The following is a 20,081-nucleotide window of genomic DNA, read 5'->3' on the forward strand; positions in this document are numbered from 1 at the left end:
TACTTAAATCTTCAGCCTACTCAACCAATGGATATCACCTGATATGCTATTTTGTGAATGTTTATTCGAGTCACTTTACTTTACTTAATAATGGATAAACCTTAAGGATCATTTTCATTCAAAGAGACATTGTGAAAATTTCACAAAGAGTTTATTTCTCCAAAAAGTTTTTAAAAAAATTTAAAAAATTAAATTAAAGCGTTCGTACATTTTCGTGAACACATTCTTTTGAATATAATTTATAGATTTAAGTCGCTAAATGCATATATTGCTCAAAATAAATTAATTGATTTCATTCATTCCAGAAATAGTGTAGATTCAAATATAAGAATATTGTGACATTTTGTAACTTCAATTTTCCTTTGCACATTAGATGGTAGAATATTATACTCTAATTAATCTAATTCCACTGCCTATCATAATAATTGAATTTCAGTTATTAATCTCTTTTGAGAGAGGTGAATGTATAATTTAATTTACTGATAGAAGCTTTTAAAGGGATTATCATATAACTGACTAGTTTAAGATTCCTCAAGCATGGAATTTAAAAGGGAATTTCTAAAATCTAATTTTAATAACGAAGGAATCCAATTATGTTATGAGTTTTCTTCTTTAGCAATGCGCATTGAAACTTTTCTTAGTTATGTTTTCAGGAATATATTTAAAAAAAGAATGGTTAGAGATGTACCATTAAATTTGTGACGCTGTCAAATTTTATTAGTTATTAACTATTATTTGTTTTATAGCATTAGTAATAAAATATGATCCCTGTTTTTCTTATAAATGGTATATTTATTTTGTTACCGACTGTAAATTGAAAGTAAAAGATTTAAATCGATTTTTGAAGTTATTTACAAACGTTTATTTCATAGTGCTTTATGTTACACAGAAATCCAGATATTGAGCATATTTTGCTGCGTAGCATCATCATCATCAAAGGCTCGACAGCACAGGGTGGGCCTTGGCCTTCTCAAGAAATTCTTTCGGGCTAACCTTTTTTTTACTTGCGTTCTCCATTTTTTTGTTAAGACCAAAAGGTCTTTCTATCTATCTATCCATCTCAAATTCGGCCTGCCTTTTTTTCATGTGCCAACTGGTCTGACATTGAGAACTCTTTTTGTGGTACGGTCTTCGTCCATTCTGATAACGTGACCGGCCCATTTTATTCTTTATCGTTTAATAAAGTTAATAATGTCAGGTTCATTATGTGATTGAACTCTGTAAGAAATGAGTGCTCAAATTTCTTGTAACTTACATCGATTTTGACGAAACTGTTTCCTGGTATATGCTCCGAGCAAAGTGATGAAATAACTATCGATTCTTTAAGGAAACGAATTTCGTCAAAATAAAAATAAAAAAAGAAAGAAACCTCGTAGCGCCTTATGTATCTAACATTTCTAATGATCATTTTATCATGAGCACCATAAAGGTCAATTAATATCCCCCAATCAACACAAACAACACATATTGAATAGAGAGATAAATTACACACGTGTCCGAAGCGGGATTCGAACCCGGGATCTTCCTGGTATGAAATCAACTCCTTGGTCAGTAGCAGAAGTAATTCCATACTGACCAGTCTGCTTGCTGCGTCACTCTATTTTCTATCTAAGCTCCATTCTAGTTTCGTCATTCTCCTTCTAGTTTCGCCATTCTCTATCTAGTCTCCATCTAGTTTCGTCATTCTAGTTAACGATCTCCACAATGCACTGTGATGAATTTCCGAGCTAAGGAAACATTTTCCTTGTATATTTAAAAGTACTCAACACGACTCACTTACAATCAATAATTTTTCAAATTAGCATTTATTTGCAGTTAGTTAGATTCAAGAGAAATAGATAGTCACCATTTATTACGCTTTAACTTACAAAATCAATTATTGATAAATTTCAGAAAAAAATTTTGAAAAAAAATGGATTTTACATTTTAGTGCAAATATAATCCTGATAATCTAACTCATTACAACACTCACCGGCCTGTGTAGGGGTTAGGGAACTGCCCTTGCATCGGAAAGGTTCTGGGTTTGAATCGAGGTCAAGGCATGGATGTTCTTTCCTTCTTTGTACTATCTGCCCTTACTGTGGGAGCAATGTTGGCCCACCTAATATGGTGCCCCTGAAAGAGTGGCCACCAAATCTGCCCTTCAAGTGCCTGTATGACCTATATCCAGGTGGAAAAAATCTAACTCATTAGTTTTATTAACTATTAAACTTTTTTACAGTTTAAAAATGCCAAAATACATTTTTGCTTGTAATTAGAGAGTCAGAAAACTGGCGTCCGCAAAAAGGACACTGGTGTCCTTTCTGCGTCAGAGGTTGAAGGTAAGCAGCATGTAATCATTTCATTCACGCCGAAAACTTATTTTTTTGTTTAATGCAAAATCTAGCCAACTGCTTATAATGTGATTCAAACAAAAGAAAGCATAATTTATTTTCAATACAGTTACTTAATTGCTCTAGTCAATAATTAAAACATGCATTGCATATCTGTAAAGGTTAATTTGTACCAATTTCTTATCAGTACCAAACTTACATCAGACATAATTAGCTGGAATCCCATAAGCACCCATAGTACTCAGAGGAATAATTACTTAGATGAATGATCTCTGCGCGCATCCTATTTCATACAATGCAGTATTAATGAAACAGATTTTATTCATTCTAATTTGCTTGCGTCAAGCTCCAATTATAATGTATAACAGCTGTGATTTATTTGAATGAATTGGGCAATTAGTTGTGCGACGAGGTATTTTCGACAAATAAATCAGAGCATTATTTCTCTAGAGAAGTTCGAAAGGATACTCTAGACGCAATCTATTGTTTCGTTCGTGGAATGATAAGTATCAATTAATTATTTTCTACGAGATTTCTACAAATGTCACTAACTTTATACTGAATTGTTCCGTTGAAAACAAAGTATTGCTGATAGAGTATTGTAAATTGCTGATTGCGTGTTATAAATATAAGATTTAGAGTACTTAGTTATCATATTGACTACAGGAGTGATTGTTGCTCCTCTGACTAATATTAACTTTATTATTAATTTTTTTGAGAAAATTTAAATATTCAACTGACAGTGAGATTTGGCATGATAGCATTATACTTTTACTGTAACTGAGGGCTCTAATATTCTTTTTCAACCTACCAATCACTTTGATCACTTCTCTTAAGTCATTCTTTTTTCCTCAAAGTCGATGTTAAGAAAAATAGACCTTTTTGTTTACAAATTATATGAAGTTTGTATTTTACGTACGATTTTTTTATTAACAGAATGAACGACTATCTATACTTAAAAAATAATCAACTGAGCATTCTTGGTTATCATATTGACTACATGAGTGATTGCTGCTCCTCTGACTAATATTAACTTTGTTATTAATTTTTTTGAGAAAATTTAAATATTCAACTGACAGTGAGATTTGGCATGATAGCATTATACTTTTACTGTAACTGAGGGCTCTAATATTCTTTTTCAACCTACCAATCACTTTGATCACTTCTCTTAAGTCATTCTTTTTTCCTCAAAGTCGATGTTAAGAAAAATAGACCTTTTTGTTTACAAATTATATGAAGTTTGTATTTTACGTACGATTTTTTTATTAACAGAATGAACGACTATCTATACTTAAAAAATAATCAACTGAGCACGAAAAAAAATTAAACTTAAAAATACAAAATATATGATATAATATGAAGCAATTTTTCTCGCTAACGATAACCTTATATAGCTACAGAAATCAAAATTTGACAGGTTTTTATCATTCTTCAATCAAGTTGTTTATGGTTTCTTTAAATTTCAACATAAGTGTTAGGATATATATCTGGCCTTACCTAATCTATCTCTTTTGGTTAGTTTAAAATTCTATTCAAGTGCAAGCATATTAAATAGAGATTTTGAGAGATCTAAATATTTCTTTTTTTAAAATTGAATGAATAGTTATTGCTTAAAACGAAAGAAATGGAAAGAAAGCATTGTAAAAATTTTCAAACAAATTGGAAATTCAAAGAAAATTCGTGTTTAGTTCATAAATAAAAGTTGCCTTTTCAACACGCCGAATTTAAACTCAATAATAATCGCATTTCTTCAGTTTATGTATTCCATTTATTTTTACTACAAATTTAACTGCTAATAATTCGTGTACTGATTATCTATTTTTTATTTCAACGTATCTCCTATATGTTTTTAATGCACTTTTGTAATTTCAATCTTATAAATATTTGACTTTTTGTGCTGCATAACAATGCATAAAGCACAAAACCGCAGGGGTGTCACTTATGACTGTTTAGTACAAAGTTGTAAAGATAATTTTTGAATACTTTCTTGCGTTGAAAAAGAAACATTAAAACAAGCCCTTAATGAGAAATTGAGGAAAAACAATAATTTAAATCACAACTCTATAATTATTCTTTAAAAACAAAATGTTTATTCATACTTAGACTACATGAAGAAAAGAATTTTGGTGAAGTAAACGTGCTGTATAGTAATGACAGTTTTGAAAAAGAAAAAAAAAACTCAATATATACGCTATTTAAATCACTCCTTTTCTTTCTTGTGGGAGCAGTTCTAGTGGTAATGGTTTGACTTTCAAAATTATAGTCTTTACTACCACACATTTAGCAAAAAATACAAAAGCAAAAAGTAAATATAACGAAAACAGTAGCTTTTATGCCATGCACTGAGGTATCAGGATAAAATTATCATATCTTACCACATTTTCCAAATTTTATCGCACACTATAAAACCATATTTTATTGCTAATTTTACCTAGATTAACAAAAGATAAAAATTAGCGATCTTTTCGGTGTTCCCATAGAGTCAGAAACACTGTAAATTTTACCATATTCTGGTAGTGCTGACCATACTTTTTTTTTCTCAGTATACTTTAAGCAAAATATAAAAAGTCATGTAAAGCATATTTAAGATAAATTCTAATATTTAAAAAAAAACTCTTTGACCAAAAAATAAATTGCTATTACAGGATAGAAAAGGGAAAAAATTTATATGGCAATAAGAAACGCTGACTTCGAATCTGTTGATACTTGAAGTCCCTTTGGTTAATGTAGTGGAAATCACTCAAAGCAAACTTTAACGGGAAAAAAAGGCTTTTAGTGCAATGACCGTATTAACCAGCAGAATTAGTTTTCATTTTCTTCAAATAAGTAAGGGAATAAAATATTATTTTTTTGCAATTGGACGATTTTCAAAGTATGTTTTTCTCTATAATCACTTTTGAGTCTGGTGATTCTAAATTTTTGTGGTAGTTATTTTTTTTTTCAAGTTGGAACTTAGTTTCAAATGTGAGAGAAAAATAAATGATGGTTGCAAAAAATTTCGATCGATATAAAGAGTAGCATTTCTTAAAGCTGCATATAAGAAAGTTGCAAACAAAAACATTGCATTTAAAAAAAAAATTCATAAGAAAAATGATTTTTTGTTTTTGTATCGAAATAATGGTATGCTTCAATTGAAAATAATAATGGTACTTGTTGTTATAAATAATAAACAAAAATTGTAAATAAAACATTAATTGCTTAGTAAATCATTAAAGGAACATTGGGCGTTTAAAATGAGAAAAATCCCTCAAAAATCAATTATTTGGTATTAGAGATACTAAAAAAAATTGAGACTTTACTTAGTAATAAGTAAGAAGCCATGTTTAAATCATAGTTTCTTTTACCGAGTTATAAGATTTCGAATATGTAAAGTAATTTGTTATGAATTGAATATATCAATATGTAGTTCTAGGTGAAAAAGTTGCTTTTTCTCGTAATGGAATTTTTCTATGTTCTTAGAACTTCAAGAAGTTTCACGCGCACTTGTTTCTGTTGTATTGTATTAAATTTTTTTAGATATCCTTCGATGTGTCTTGTTTAATTTAATATAAGATTTGATTAACTCACTATCGTAATTTAATTTTTAATAATTGAACAAGCGTACGTCTTTTTTAGGAAGAGAAAATAAAAATTCAATACCTAGTTACGTTATATTTTTCTACGATTACCATAACCTTTTAAATTTATTTAAAGGCCTATAACCAATGGATAAAAATTTAACTAATATGGATAAAAATTGAACCAAAAAAAATTAAAAGTCGTTTGAAGGAACTTTTTTAATTACAAACAATTTAAATCCATAATTTTAGCTTTAACTTAAAAACAAATTTTCCTTTTTTTCTAAAAATTTGTAAACAGTCTTCAACAAATGTTTTTAATATTCTGTCAAGGTTTGTAAATGATCGAATAAAAATTGTACTTTTCTGTTTTGAAAGTTCAGCTCCCCTTTAATGTTCAAATCATATGACAAATCACTATTAAAAACTAAAAATTACGTTAATTGAAAATGGTTACTATTTTAATAAAGCGGATGTTTTATTGAAAGTTATCTCATCATGAATTACAATCCATAAGAAAATAACGATTAAAAAATTTTTAATTGAAATAAATAATGAAAAAAAAATTTTTTAGTTAAAATTTAAATTTTTTTAAATCATTTTTTACATATATTTATGTAATTCGTGTTCATTAACAATAGTGTTATAAACTCTCTTTAACCAATTCCTGTCTACTTGTGTTTTACTAACAAATCTAAACAGTTTAGTTCAGTTATGTTACGTTTTAGTCGTTTTAGTTCTGCGGCCTGATACTTATACCACCTTAATATCCATGTAAACTAAAATTAACGCCATCAGATGACATCTGTATCAATATATAACCATCGCTTTCAATTTCCAGCTTTTATTTTTTCAATATATTTCGTTAAAAAGTACTCTTTTGCTAATGTGCACTTATGTTTATTATCGATATAAATGTTAGTTATAGGTAATTTTTTGTTTCGTGAAATATTGTTTTGACTTTTACTTTTATGTAAAAGTGTCCGTATTCTTGAAATGGATAAATTTTTGTATAAAATTATTCAAATTTTGGTGTTTATAAATCACAATTTAAATAATATTTCAAGCTGTGTGGTATATTCCGATCGTAATACTCATGTGAATTCCAATTAACGTCACCAGATGGAGTCTGGTCCAATTATGGTGTCTGGAGACCAGATGATGCTACTTTCACAATAAATTTAATTTGAAGAAAAGAATTATTTTGCTAATGTTCTAACCTCCCTTCATATAGTTTTTTATTTCGTTTATAAATTCTATTCAGAACACACTTAAGTACAATTAAGTGCAATTGCCCCTAGTACAGTACAATTAAACACAATTAACAAAGTACAATTTAACGCTTAAGTACAATTGCCACCTTGAGAAAGTTTGCTAGAGTTCACAGGTTATTATTTCGGGACACCTGCCATTATTAATAATGATAAGTAACTCATGCGTAGCTATATTAGTTTTTTAATATAAATATATTTTAAAAGGATAAGATCCACATTGCTCAATTTTAATTACTAATTACCTGTGCAATTGTTAAAATTAAGGAGATAAACAATAAACTCCCAAACATTAAAACTTGAACTTGCTTTTGTTTAGTTACTTCAAATAATCGCCTGTTACTATACAAAAATATAAGAAAAATTATAAGGCCTGTTACTATACAAAAATATAAGAAAAATTATAAGGCCTGTTACTATACAAGTATGCATTATGAGCCTTTTCAATTATTTATAAATGGGTATAGTTCCAATGTAATACAAATAAAATTTTATTTTACATAATCATAATTAATCTACATAATATACTTACAGCTCAAAATGTAAGTGTTCATTTTATTTATATTATTAATAAAATATAGCATATATTTATAAATAATTTTTTAATTTGCACATATAGACTTAGGAACTTTTAATTTATTTAATGCTTTAAAAAATTTTGCATTGATGATTGTTGATACACGGTTTCTCTTAGTTACAGATACTTTTCCATCCATTCATTGTTATTTTCTGCGTCCATTCCCTTACTGATAATCATTGATCATCCTAAATGTCATAACGAAGTATCATTTAAAAACATTTTAATTAATGTTAGTTAATATTTATCTTCGATCTCTCCAGACAATTCCAGGTTTGTAAGTCTATCTAACATTGAAAAAGTAGAAGCTGTAAGTTAGGTAATATAAATAAAAAATTTTAATCAGAAATTATAACTATTGAATGCAATTACTTTAACATGAAGAATATTCCTGATTAACCTGTAAACTTCATGTAATGGGAATTCCTTTAAAAAAATTATTAAAATTTAGTAGGAGAAAATATTACTCTCATTGAATAGAAGTTAAATTTGGAGAATTGTTAATATTTATTCTCTCTTGATTTTAACTTTTCTACATGAACGTCTTCAGTGCCAAAAATAAGTAGATGATGTTTGTTATGATTTTACATAAATTAAATTGAATAAAATTTCTGCTCTTTGAAATATACCAGTTATTTGTTTAAGTATTTGCGCATTTTACCACGTTTATATCAACTTGCCTTCGTGTAGAATTTTGTAATCGATTTTAAACTAACTTCCCGACTAGCTACAGACTTCAAATTTGGCACATAATTCAGAATTGAATGACAATGCATGAAAAGGAAGAGGAAGAAGACGCACGAAGTAAAATAAAATTAAAATTAAAGAAAAATTAATATTTTCGTGATTGTCTTTTGCTGTCGATTCGATTGCTTCAAGTTAGTGTCACATGTCAGTTGAAAAGTTTTGTGTAAAGTGAGATTTTAGAAGTGAGTACAAAAAAAAAGCGAAATAAAAAGTTATATTTTTAAAAATCACGTTTTTGTAGTGGAGAATAGTAATTAAAAAACAAAAATTTGAGAAACGAAAAACGTGGTGCGAATGAAATACATAACAGTACATATACACCTACCTATACACATTTTCGTACTCATCATGCACATGTACAGCCACATACACATCCACATATACATCCTCATACACATGCATATACACAAACATATTCCACATACACATTAAGATACAATTACAATTACAGATATACATACACATATTCTCTTGAGCACATATACACACGCTAATATAACATTACTGTTATGCATTTCATGCTCCCCACGTTTTTCGTTTCTCAAATTCTTGTTTTTTAATTATTATTCTCCACTACAAAAACGTGGTTTTTAAAAATATTACTTTTTATTAAAGCTTTGTTACTTGTTACTAGAATTTATGCTATTTGCCTCGTACATTTAGAGAAAGTTTACAAATGCTTTCTTCAATGCTAATGCAAGCTGTTTTGGTTTTAGTCTACGGTTTAGCAAAAAATTTAAAAAAAAAACTAAAAAGTCATCTTTGAATTTGCAAAGACTTTTATAAGCGAGAATAAAAAATTGCTCAGAAAATACATATCAACGCATATGCTCTTCGTATCTACTCCATTCTGCTTATAAACATTAATCTTGGTATGTTTTATCTATACACAGAAAAAACGATTCTTATAAAATTATCGTACTGTACGTTAATGGCATTCCTGGTAAAATAAAATAAAAAACATAATTTTAGTTAATGAAAATGTAATATATGCTATTAAAGCCACTCTTATGATAATTTTTACGTTCATATGGTTATAGTTTACCTGAAATTCAGGGTTCCAAAATTAGTTCCTATTACCGTACATTTAGTAAAAAATTCAAAACTGAAAAGTAAACTGAGAAAAATAATCGGCTTTTATGTTATGCTCTGAAGTATTATGATAATTAAGAAACAATTACCATATCTACCAAATTTACCACAAGTGAAACAATATTTCGTAGCTAATTTTACCAAAATCCTTACCAAAGCGTTTCAAAGAAAATTACCAAGCTTTTTGGAGTTTCCATGAACATAAAAGCACGATAAATTCTACCATATTCTTGTAGTTTCCTTTTATCAAAATTACTAGAATAGGATGAATTTTACCAAATTGCTATATTGTATAAAAGTATGACTAAAACTACAAGAATATAGTAAAATTACCAAAATATGGTAAATTTTATCATATTCTGATATTCTAGTTGCTTAATCAAGTTTAATTTCTCAGTGCATGTGCATGAATACAATAACTAATCTGAGCCTAGATATAACGAATAAGAGAAAACCTTAAAACAACATTTATAATTGATATTTAATTACAATCATATATTTGCCATATTTAATTAAAAAATAATATTAAGCATATTTTACCATATATATAACCATATACATAAATTTGAACCATATTTATTTAATAATACACCCAGATAAGAAAAAATAGAAAACAAAATGACCTCGTTCTTTCGAAACATATAAACTTAAACCATACTTCCTGAGTCACTAACGTCCATTACCCTGTTACAGTGGTCTTACAAACTCTTGATTTCCCACTCACTTTTCTTTCGAACTAGTAGTCTCGCACTTTCGAAGGGAAATAAAAAGCAGTTTCAAAATGTCCAAATTATTAGATATAAACTTCTATAACTATCAAATCAAATTAGATGAGAAGCTCTTTTATTTTATTACATAATTTAAAACTAGTAATTACGATCTACTTACAGCAAATATCAAGAAAGTCATCACACTTATAGGAAATTACTTATAGAAAAAAAGCGTAAAAACTACTATAGATAATTGCGCAACATTAAATTATTGCTCACTGTAGAGAAAAATCTATTTAAGATAATTGCGCAACATTAAATCATTGCTTAATAATTTCATATTTGGTGCATGAAAAACAATAAGGTTCAAGAGAAAACAGTGTATGAAAGAGTCCGCAGGGAAAAAATAATAAACGTTTTAAGTTAATCACGAAATCATGAAGCAAATCGGCGTTTCATTTGATTCACAATTATTATGACTTCTAATTTTGGAAGTCTTTTTATGAGTCATTTTATGAATTGTGATTTAAAGATACAAGTTTTTCACAAAATTCCTTCATTTTTATATTTACTATTATTTTGAGTTATTTTGTTTGTTTTTATTGAAATTATAAAATTTTTTTAACTACTTTTCCTTCTATTAGTTTTTGAATACCATTTCGTTACTTTTAGAAAAAAAATGAGACTTAAATTAATTTTTGCTTATAGTTTATCAGTAGTGTTAGATCTAATGCTATTTTCTATCTAAGTTTAAAGTTTTTTTTTTGTCGTATGCCTGTTTAGGCATCCATGCCTTGCCCGGGATTCGAACCCAGGACCTTTCTGATGCAAGGACAGTTCCCTGCCCCCTACACAGGCCGGTCGACAAGTTTACAGGTATGTACTATTTTAAAAATAAAGATCTTTAATCACATTTTTTCTACGCTGAAAAAACAGTGATGTAATATCTGTCTCAGTTTGACGATAAAAATCTCTCAAAATTGTGTAGTATTTTTTTGAAATTTAATACCGAATCGACAGCTCATACACTGTTTAAAATGTTTTAACTCATTGAATTTAGGTTACATAGCATTTCAAGACATACTGTACCTCTGACAAATGTTTTGGCAGGAAACATTTTTCTAAAATGTTTAATTTGGAGTACAAAACTTAAACTATGTAATTTAAATCTATAAACTAATTGGACAGTGTTTTTAAATACAATAAAGTGAAATATTAAAAATGCTGCCCTGTTTCTACAGTATGAACTGTATTTCTGTCACTAATATTTGAGAAAAAGAAATTTAGAATTTTTTTCAAGAAACATTTTTATAATATAGATAAATAAACTTATTATATGAAAATTTTTCCAAAGTACAAGCTTAAAATGACTTACTTAACCTGAACATTAATTATCAAAAGAGATATTGCTTTAAGAATGGTTTTCTACAACAAAAGTATTAATTTTGTTATAATATGTCATAATTGCTATGAAACAATGAAATCAAGTAGTCTCAGCAATTGCAAAACTGATAACATCAGTCAATAATGTTATCAGTTTTGTAAATCATATAAAAGAAAACTAAAAAAAAACATTTTTTTATTGTAAAATTTCAATGTAATTTGTAATTAAAAAAAATCACGAGAATCGAAAATAATGTATCTAGAGATAAAAAAAATACACCGGAATACAATATTTTAAAAAGAGCTTTCTTTTTAAAATACTGTATTCTTTCATTTTTTTCTTTATAATATTCAAACGTACTTGGTAATTTAAAATAAAGAATAATAAGAAATAATGGCTACAGATAAAAAAAAACTCTTCAGTACAATATTTAAAAAATAATAATTTCTATATACTTTGTTTCTTGCTCATAATAGTGATAAAATATATTTTGAAATTAAAAAAAGGAACAAGAATCAATTTAAAAAAATAAATATATAATACTAAGTGCTGCATACATTATTCTAGATGCGTTTTTTATTTTCATCTTATCTTCTTTTTCTCATTTTGAAGCAAAAATCAATAATATATCTAATTTCTATAAGTCTTAAACCTTAAAAACCTTTAATAAAAGAAAAATAATAATTTTCTGTCTTATAAAAATTTTCTTCCTTTCAAAATATACAAATTTGAAATAACAGTCGACATGTTTCAAGCTTTAAAAATTGGCTCCCATTTTCATGAATTGACAGATGGGAATGAGAACAAATAAAAACTTTTGTTTCTCCTAGTTCGCGCTCATTTAACAAGTAATTGACATTTTATAACGTGCATTAAAATTAACGTTAATAACATACATTTAAAATTTACATTATGAAATAATTTTTTGTTTTTAACTTGATTTCTTTTCCATTATTATTTATTTCTTAAGAATTTTATGAATTTGAAATAATTTATTAATTTTTACCAAATGTGCTTCACATTTACACTGCATTACATAGTACATTTTCTCCCTCAATTTTACTTTCAAGAACATAGCTATTTCATTCTTAATTAAATATTATCCTATATGTTTCTCCTATACGAATTAGTAATATTTCTCCGTTAATTTTGCTTTTTAATTCATTACTTAATTCTTATTTCAATTGTTGATTTCAAATCGGTTAGTTTAATAGATTCAAGTTATAAAATCGAAACCATAAACAAAATAAAATTAGTGACGTATCCTGCCTATGCAACTACTATCGCGTTGATCATTCAGATAACCTGGCAAAATAATTATTAAAGGCCGGGTTTCTTAGGACAGGTCGGCGTTACAAAACGTCAACTTCAAACGAGTGCTAATCCCTGATTGGTCAATTTGGGAGTTAGACAGCATACGTCATCTAACGCTCAGCTTGAACGACGACTGACGTCCGATTCAACTGCATTTGAATTACAACGTAACGTTAACGACAGAAGCAATGGCGAAAAACATCCAACACAGCATTGAAATCAGCCAAGATATTGATTTTAACATTAAACATGGCTTCTTCTTCCTCTTCATTTAGCTAAGCTGTAATGGGTTTTTTCTTGGACAAAGTCATTATTTGTTTTCTAAAGCACTGGTCGACAATAAAAAAATCAATACAAATTCAAAATAAATATTTGCTTACGTAATTAACGCATGCGCAATGCGATATAAGGTCAGCGTTGGACCGACTGTTCACGCTGAGCTAACGAAACAGTATCTTGTTGGCGTCAGTGGTACGTCAACTTCCCGCTGACGCCCAGAGAAGGCGCTTGTCTTAAAATAGGCCCAAGTATTACGAAACCTGCTATAAGTAACTTCTTTGATTTGATCTATAAGCTGGCAAACGTCACTGATGTTATAGTTAAAATATATTTGATAAAACTCAATCATCTATAATTTATTTTTAAAACAATGGCTCTGGCTAAGTCAACGAGAAGACAATTATACTTTCCTTCATTATAATACTGTTTTTTTTTCTTTGGAATTTTCAACCATTTTAAAACCAAAACTATTTTAAAATTCATTGCAAAGTTGTAATTGACAAAAAAAAAATGCTTTCATATCCAAATTGAACTCAAACACAATTCCTTATTCTTTCGCAATGATGTTTGTTTACGAATGAGGACAGATTCTCGTGATGTATTCATCCGCCCACACATCATTGCTTCGGTCCATATGAAACTGATACAGAATTTAATTCTGAAGACTTGAAGATGAAAATTTGCTTTTCCTTTCTTTCTATCTGAATATGAAGAAATACCATTAAGGAACGTCAAGTCTGCTGCATTCAAAATAAAAATTTAAATTAAATGCAAAAGAAGTAATTTTGAAAACAAGCGTTACTTGAGAATTGATTTAGGCAAGGTTTCCATTCTGAAACAAATCTACTCATTTCGTACTGAGAATGGTGGTTTTCTAAGTTACACTTATTCAATTGAACTTACTTAATCTTATATAATGTACGTAATACATTAGCCTAAATTGTATTTACTCAAATAATTTTATTAAAATACAAGTTTAAAATTACGATCTGAACCCAATAAATAAATGAAAATACTTAAAAATTATGGAAATCTTGCATTTTTTTTCTTAAAGAAACCGTTTAAGTTTCATTTTCTTTAAATTTTTTCTACTATTTCCTTTTTTTTTAAGTGACAACTTAAAAAAAAATTCAGAAAATCAAACCAATTAACTGAATCAAAGATTAAATTTTTTTATTCCAATATATCATAATTGTTTGGTTTTAATACTTCCAAAATTAAAAAGAAAAAAAGCATTTCATTTATCGAAGCAGTTAACTATTAGTTTTTCAAAAAAAATAAATTACAATTAATAAAATTTTTTTCTCTAAACATGATTACTCATTTTATTTTTGTCTTACGGGACATATCAAGAAATATCTCTCTGGAAAATTCTTAAATAACAATGAGTGAACGACATCTTTAAGTTAAAAAATACTTTCTGCTCTGTGAAATTTTTCTTGCTTCCCACTCGTTCTGAATTCCTAATTATATTAAGCATTAATGTGTCAGAAAAGTAACAATCATCTCTAAAATCCGGCTTGACATTTTGTTCATTCTATTTAATCTTTTTATTTACTGAAATCTTCCTTCGATGTCCCAAATGTCTTAGAAACATGACTAAGAAATAAGACTCATCTAAAAGTAAGATAAGTAATTTCATAGTAATTACTGCCTTATATTATTTTGTCAGATGTCAAAAAAAAAGAACTTTACAAATTTCTAAGTCATAACAGGTTCAGATAAAATTTAACATGACAAAGTTGAATTTCGAAATGCCTGATATCTCGAACGACATAATAAATATTAAGTGAAATAATTGAAGGAGCGTTTGAAGATTATCAAGGTTTCTGAAAAAGATTTAAAAAGTTTAGTAAAACTTTTCTCACTTTGACAGCACAATTAGTATGGATTTGCTGTATTAAAAGTTATAAAGCATGTTTTAATCATATTCATACCCAAACAGTATTTTTATTATTAAAGCAAATACGCTAATTTAGAAGAGTTTATTACTAAAATTGAAATTTAAATAATGATTTTTGTAAAAGATAATGAAAAAATAGCCACATTTTGATTATTTTGCTTTGATTATTTTAGTATTCTTAATACCATTAATATATTTAAAAAGAACTACGTACAGAAATGAAAAAGCACATTTTCAATCAATTTGTTTGGTTTTTAATTTTTTTAATATTATGAACAAAACTTAATTATGTATGAGTAGAGTACAGTAAAATTAAATTAAAATTCTTTTAATCAGGAATTAGTTTTTAACCACAGAGAAAAATAAATTTTGGTAAAATTACTACATTGTATGACAATGACATTTCTAGCAAATTAAAACAACATAATTCTGGTTAAAATATATGATATAAGCAATATTAGCTTAATAAATGTTTTTTTCCTTTATGCTCTAAGGCATCACGATAAAATTACAATATTTTACCACATTCATATAATTTTATCATAGTTTATAAAATTATATTTAACTGTTAATTTTATCATAGTTTATAAAACTATATTTAACTGTTAATTTTAACAAAATGCTTCTGTAAAATTTACCAAGCTTTTTGATGTTCTCATAGATCCAGAAACACGGTACAATTTAGCATATTCTGTCCATACCATTTATTGAGTGTACGACTAAATATAAGCTTAATAAGATGAGTACTGCAATAGTTTTAACTTATCTCACATACAGCAAAAAAGTTTAATATTTTTAGTTTAACATTAATATTTGAATATTTAAAATTTTATAATATCATAATTATAATTGGCTAATATATATTTTGACACTATTCAAATACATGCACTATAAAAACTATATGTTAAAATAAAGAGAGAGAAATTGGAATCTTTTAAACTATGTAAGTTTTGTTCCAATTTCAAATGACCAATTTTCTCGTCAACAAAGTTACAAATAATGGATTTTTCATTTTTTCCAATGTTCATTTTTTAATACTAATCTTCTCTCACATATTTTAACGTATTGTTATTTATTTCAAAAATAAGTAGCCGTGAATTTGGTGAGGTTACAAATCATTACTAATCATAACTTTAACCCATGCTAAAAGGGGTGTTTCGTGAAAGCTTAATGTCTAAAAACCCGGAAGTAAATTACTAAGCTACTTAGTATTTATTAATATATTTCTGAAAATTAAAGGGTCCCCTGATAATATTTTTATAGAAACTCCGTTTTTTTTTCTGTGAAATATTACGTGAGACTCCTAATAAATGATTTCAAATAAATTTTCGTTTTTTTTTAATAAAATGTATACCCAGGTTCACACGCAGCTAATTTTTTAAAAGCAAAATATTTTCAAATTACCAAAATATATCTATAAAGTAATAATATTTATGCATTATCAATTTTTACACAAAATTAAATGCATTAAAATCTGTTATTAATTTCTAAATAAATATCTAGACACCATTTAAAATTTAAAAATATTTAAAGCATTTTGTTAAGCAGTTTAAAATGATCCCAACAAATTAACAATTATTTTCGGAATTGAAAACCAGAACATTTAAAAATCAAAGCACTTTCTTAGCCAACTTATAATTAATTTTATTGCACTGATATACCTCAAAATTCTAAGTAACTAACACCTAGCGAGCTGTAGATTCTATTCAGTGATAAAGATATAATTTTATACACGCTTTATTGCATTCAATTAACCTCAAATTACACCCAGAACAGTCATTAACAACGCATTTAAATTTATGGGGAAGGACGTCATTATACTAAGGGCCATATTTATTCATTATTAATAAAGTACTTCCTTTGCATACGCTATTTTGCCAGAGAAATTTTTAATGATTATAAACGCAAACTATGAATAGCTTTGAATTTTCAGAAGCAACATGTTAATATTTGGCCGCTATTTGCTGAAAAGCGCATTGTTTCTTACCAGTATATTTTGAGTAAATTTTTAAATTACACCCGGAACACATACGGAAAAAATAGTTCTGGTGAAATTACCGTACTCCATGGAAAATGCATTTTTGAAAAAAAAAATAATAATTTTGTTAATGAAAACCAAAATAAACGGTTTTTTAACCATTCATTTGGTAATTTTTTTCATTCATATGGTATGGGTTTTCCATAAATTCTGATTTTCAAAATAGTTCTTATTTGCACAATTAATGAATTACAAAATCAAAAAGTAATTTCAACTGAATGAAAGGTTTTTATGCCATCTTCTAAGATATCATGATAAAATTACCAAACTTTACCCAATTTTCATATTGTAAGATCTTATGTTGATCTTCTTGATTTTACCAAAATCATTACCAAAGCTGTAAATTCGGTAAAAGTTACCGAGCGTTTTAATGTTCCCATAGAGCCAGAAATAAGACAAATTTGACCATATTCTAGAAGCATTAAATATATTTTTTTCTCGGTGCATAATTAAGAAAAAGAAATATATTGAATTATCAGCTCATAATGTAGTTTTATATAAGAATTTAGAAATTGAATTTAAAAATCTTTTACAGTACTAAAAATTTAATCTTTTTCTTCACAATAAAACTGAAATAAATCTCGTTTTAGGTCATTATATCAATTATCCAATCGCAACTTTATTGAAATGAAGCAATATTTTTCATTTTAATTACACAATACAACACGATTTTTTTAAAGCGTATATTAAATACCTTTCAAAAAATTTTGGAAAATTTTAAAATAAATATTACTAAAAAGTGCTTTCTGTACGATAATATTTAATTTTTACAGAAAACGGAATTTCAAGAACTTATTAAGAACTTGTTGATAGAGTTCAATCATTGTTTCTAACCCATTCAAAATAACGACGCGACAACTTCTAAAAAAATAAATTATCAGATTTTTATTACTGTTTTTTTGCCAAAGAAAATTAAAAAATAAAACAGTTTAAATGCCTAACACTTGAGCTAAGCTGCAATTTTAAACTATTACAATCTTCTTACCATAAATAATTACTTGGATTTTAAAATAACTTTTAAAGGATTAAATTATATATTCTTAAAATTTTAAACTTTTCGTTTTAAATTTTTTCAGGCAGAAAAACCACTAATTTGGTGTGATTTTCGCCCCTAGATTAAAATTAAAATCAATGAATAATTCTATTTTTTATAAGCCCCGATTATGCAACGATGTACTAACTTTTTTCTAAATATTAAAAACAATAGATCACAAACACTTTATTTATTTGCTCAAAATTGTGGATTTTCCTTTAATTTACTTTTTGCTCTATTTTTAGAATGTGTACAAAAAAACACTGACTAAGGATAAGTGAATTGAGCTTACTTAACTGTCATAAATAACTGGGGAAAGCTCACAGTTATAAAAACAGTATATTATTTTATTGCATATTATTTCATTTAAAAATTGCATATTATTTCATTTAACGAGAGAGAATTCGAAAAACAGCATTAAAATACATTTGCACTATACGTTACAGTTATAAAAACTACATAGTACTTTATTGCATATTTTTTCACTCAAAAATTGCATATTACTTTATTGCATATTATTTAATTCAACGAGAGAGCATTTGAAAAACAGCATTAAAATACGTTTACACTATATAATAGGATAATACGGGCTGGCACTTTATATTGATAAACAGGTCTCACAGCTGGTGGAAGTCAGTTACGCGTTTTTTTCTCCATCATGATTTTTTCACGATGAATATTGAAATGTGCAAATACCCTAAAAAATTTAAAATGTACAAATACCCTGATTTCCAGAATCAGAAATATATTTTACAGTGTTACAGAAAATTTGCTTATAGTATGTTTCTGAAAAAAATTTTTAGTTTCTCAGGATTTTTTTTACGTGCAGATATTTTACAGTGTTATATTTAAAAGTCGTTCAATAAACAACGTGTCGGTAATCCAAAATAAATTTAAAAATTCCAACTAAAATTTACTTCCTCATTATTTTTTTTTAGATTTATCTTAATAAAAATGCCAAGCAGCTTACAGATATATAAAAAGAGAAATGTTATAAGGTTAAATTATGTGTATAATTTGATATTTCAATATTTTAAGTCGAATTTGTCAAATGTGTAATAAGTTTAAAAATATGTACAAAAATTATAAAAAAAGAAATTGCCTTAATTTCAAAGCAAAAATACATTTTATCCTATAAAATGATGAAAAAAGGATTGAATAATTCTAAATCATTTTTTTTTTAAATTCCTAATGTTTAGTTTTACAACTTCATTTTAATTAGGTTCGATTATTGGAGTTTAATATAAAATTGATAACAATTTATTTAATCATTTTAACTGTTAACTAAACACCCCTCAGTTTAATTAAAAAGTTTCTTGACACTAAATAAACAAATTTTTAATTAGAAAAGTAATTTGTTTTAATGCCGAATTTATATTATATTTGCGGAGCTATGTCGAACTTAGTGAGTTTGTAAAATGTTTTCCGAAAAATTTAACGCATTTTCCAGAAACATCCATCTGGAAAATAACCAGTTAAGAAAGAGCTTTCTTTTGTGAACACAATTGATTTCACATACTTTTCACGTCTTTTCATTCTAGTAAAAATTTCATTTTAATTAAATATTTTAGAAATCTATTTTTAGGCTCTTCTTGACCTGAATTCTTTAGAAATCAAGGCTTAAAGGATGTGAAGTATGTTTTGTGAATATTTTTCAGCAAATTTCCTTTAAAATTAATTATTAGTATCAACATTATTTTGATATTCATATTTTTTGTCTTCTACAACAAATGTTTATAAATTTCAATGCAGTTTTGCTTCAAACTTAGTACTATACAAGGTTTTCTGTACCATCAATTCTTAATATATGTAACATAAAAAAAACTTTAACAAATCTTTTTAT

Source organism: Parasteatoda tepidariorum, chromosome 8 (assembly GCF_043381705.1).
Source record: "Parasteatoda tepidariorum isolate YZ-2023 chromosome 8, CAS_Ptep_4.0, whole genome shotgun sequence".
In the NCBI taxonomy this organism is placed as follows: domain Eukaryota; kingdom Metazoa; phylum Arthropoda; class Arachnida; order Araneae; family Theridiidae; genus Parasteatoda; species Parasteatoda tepidariorum.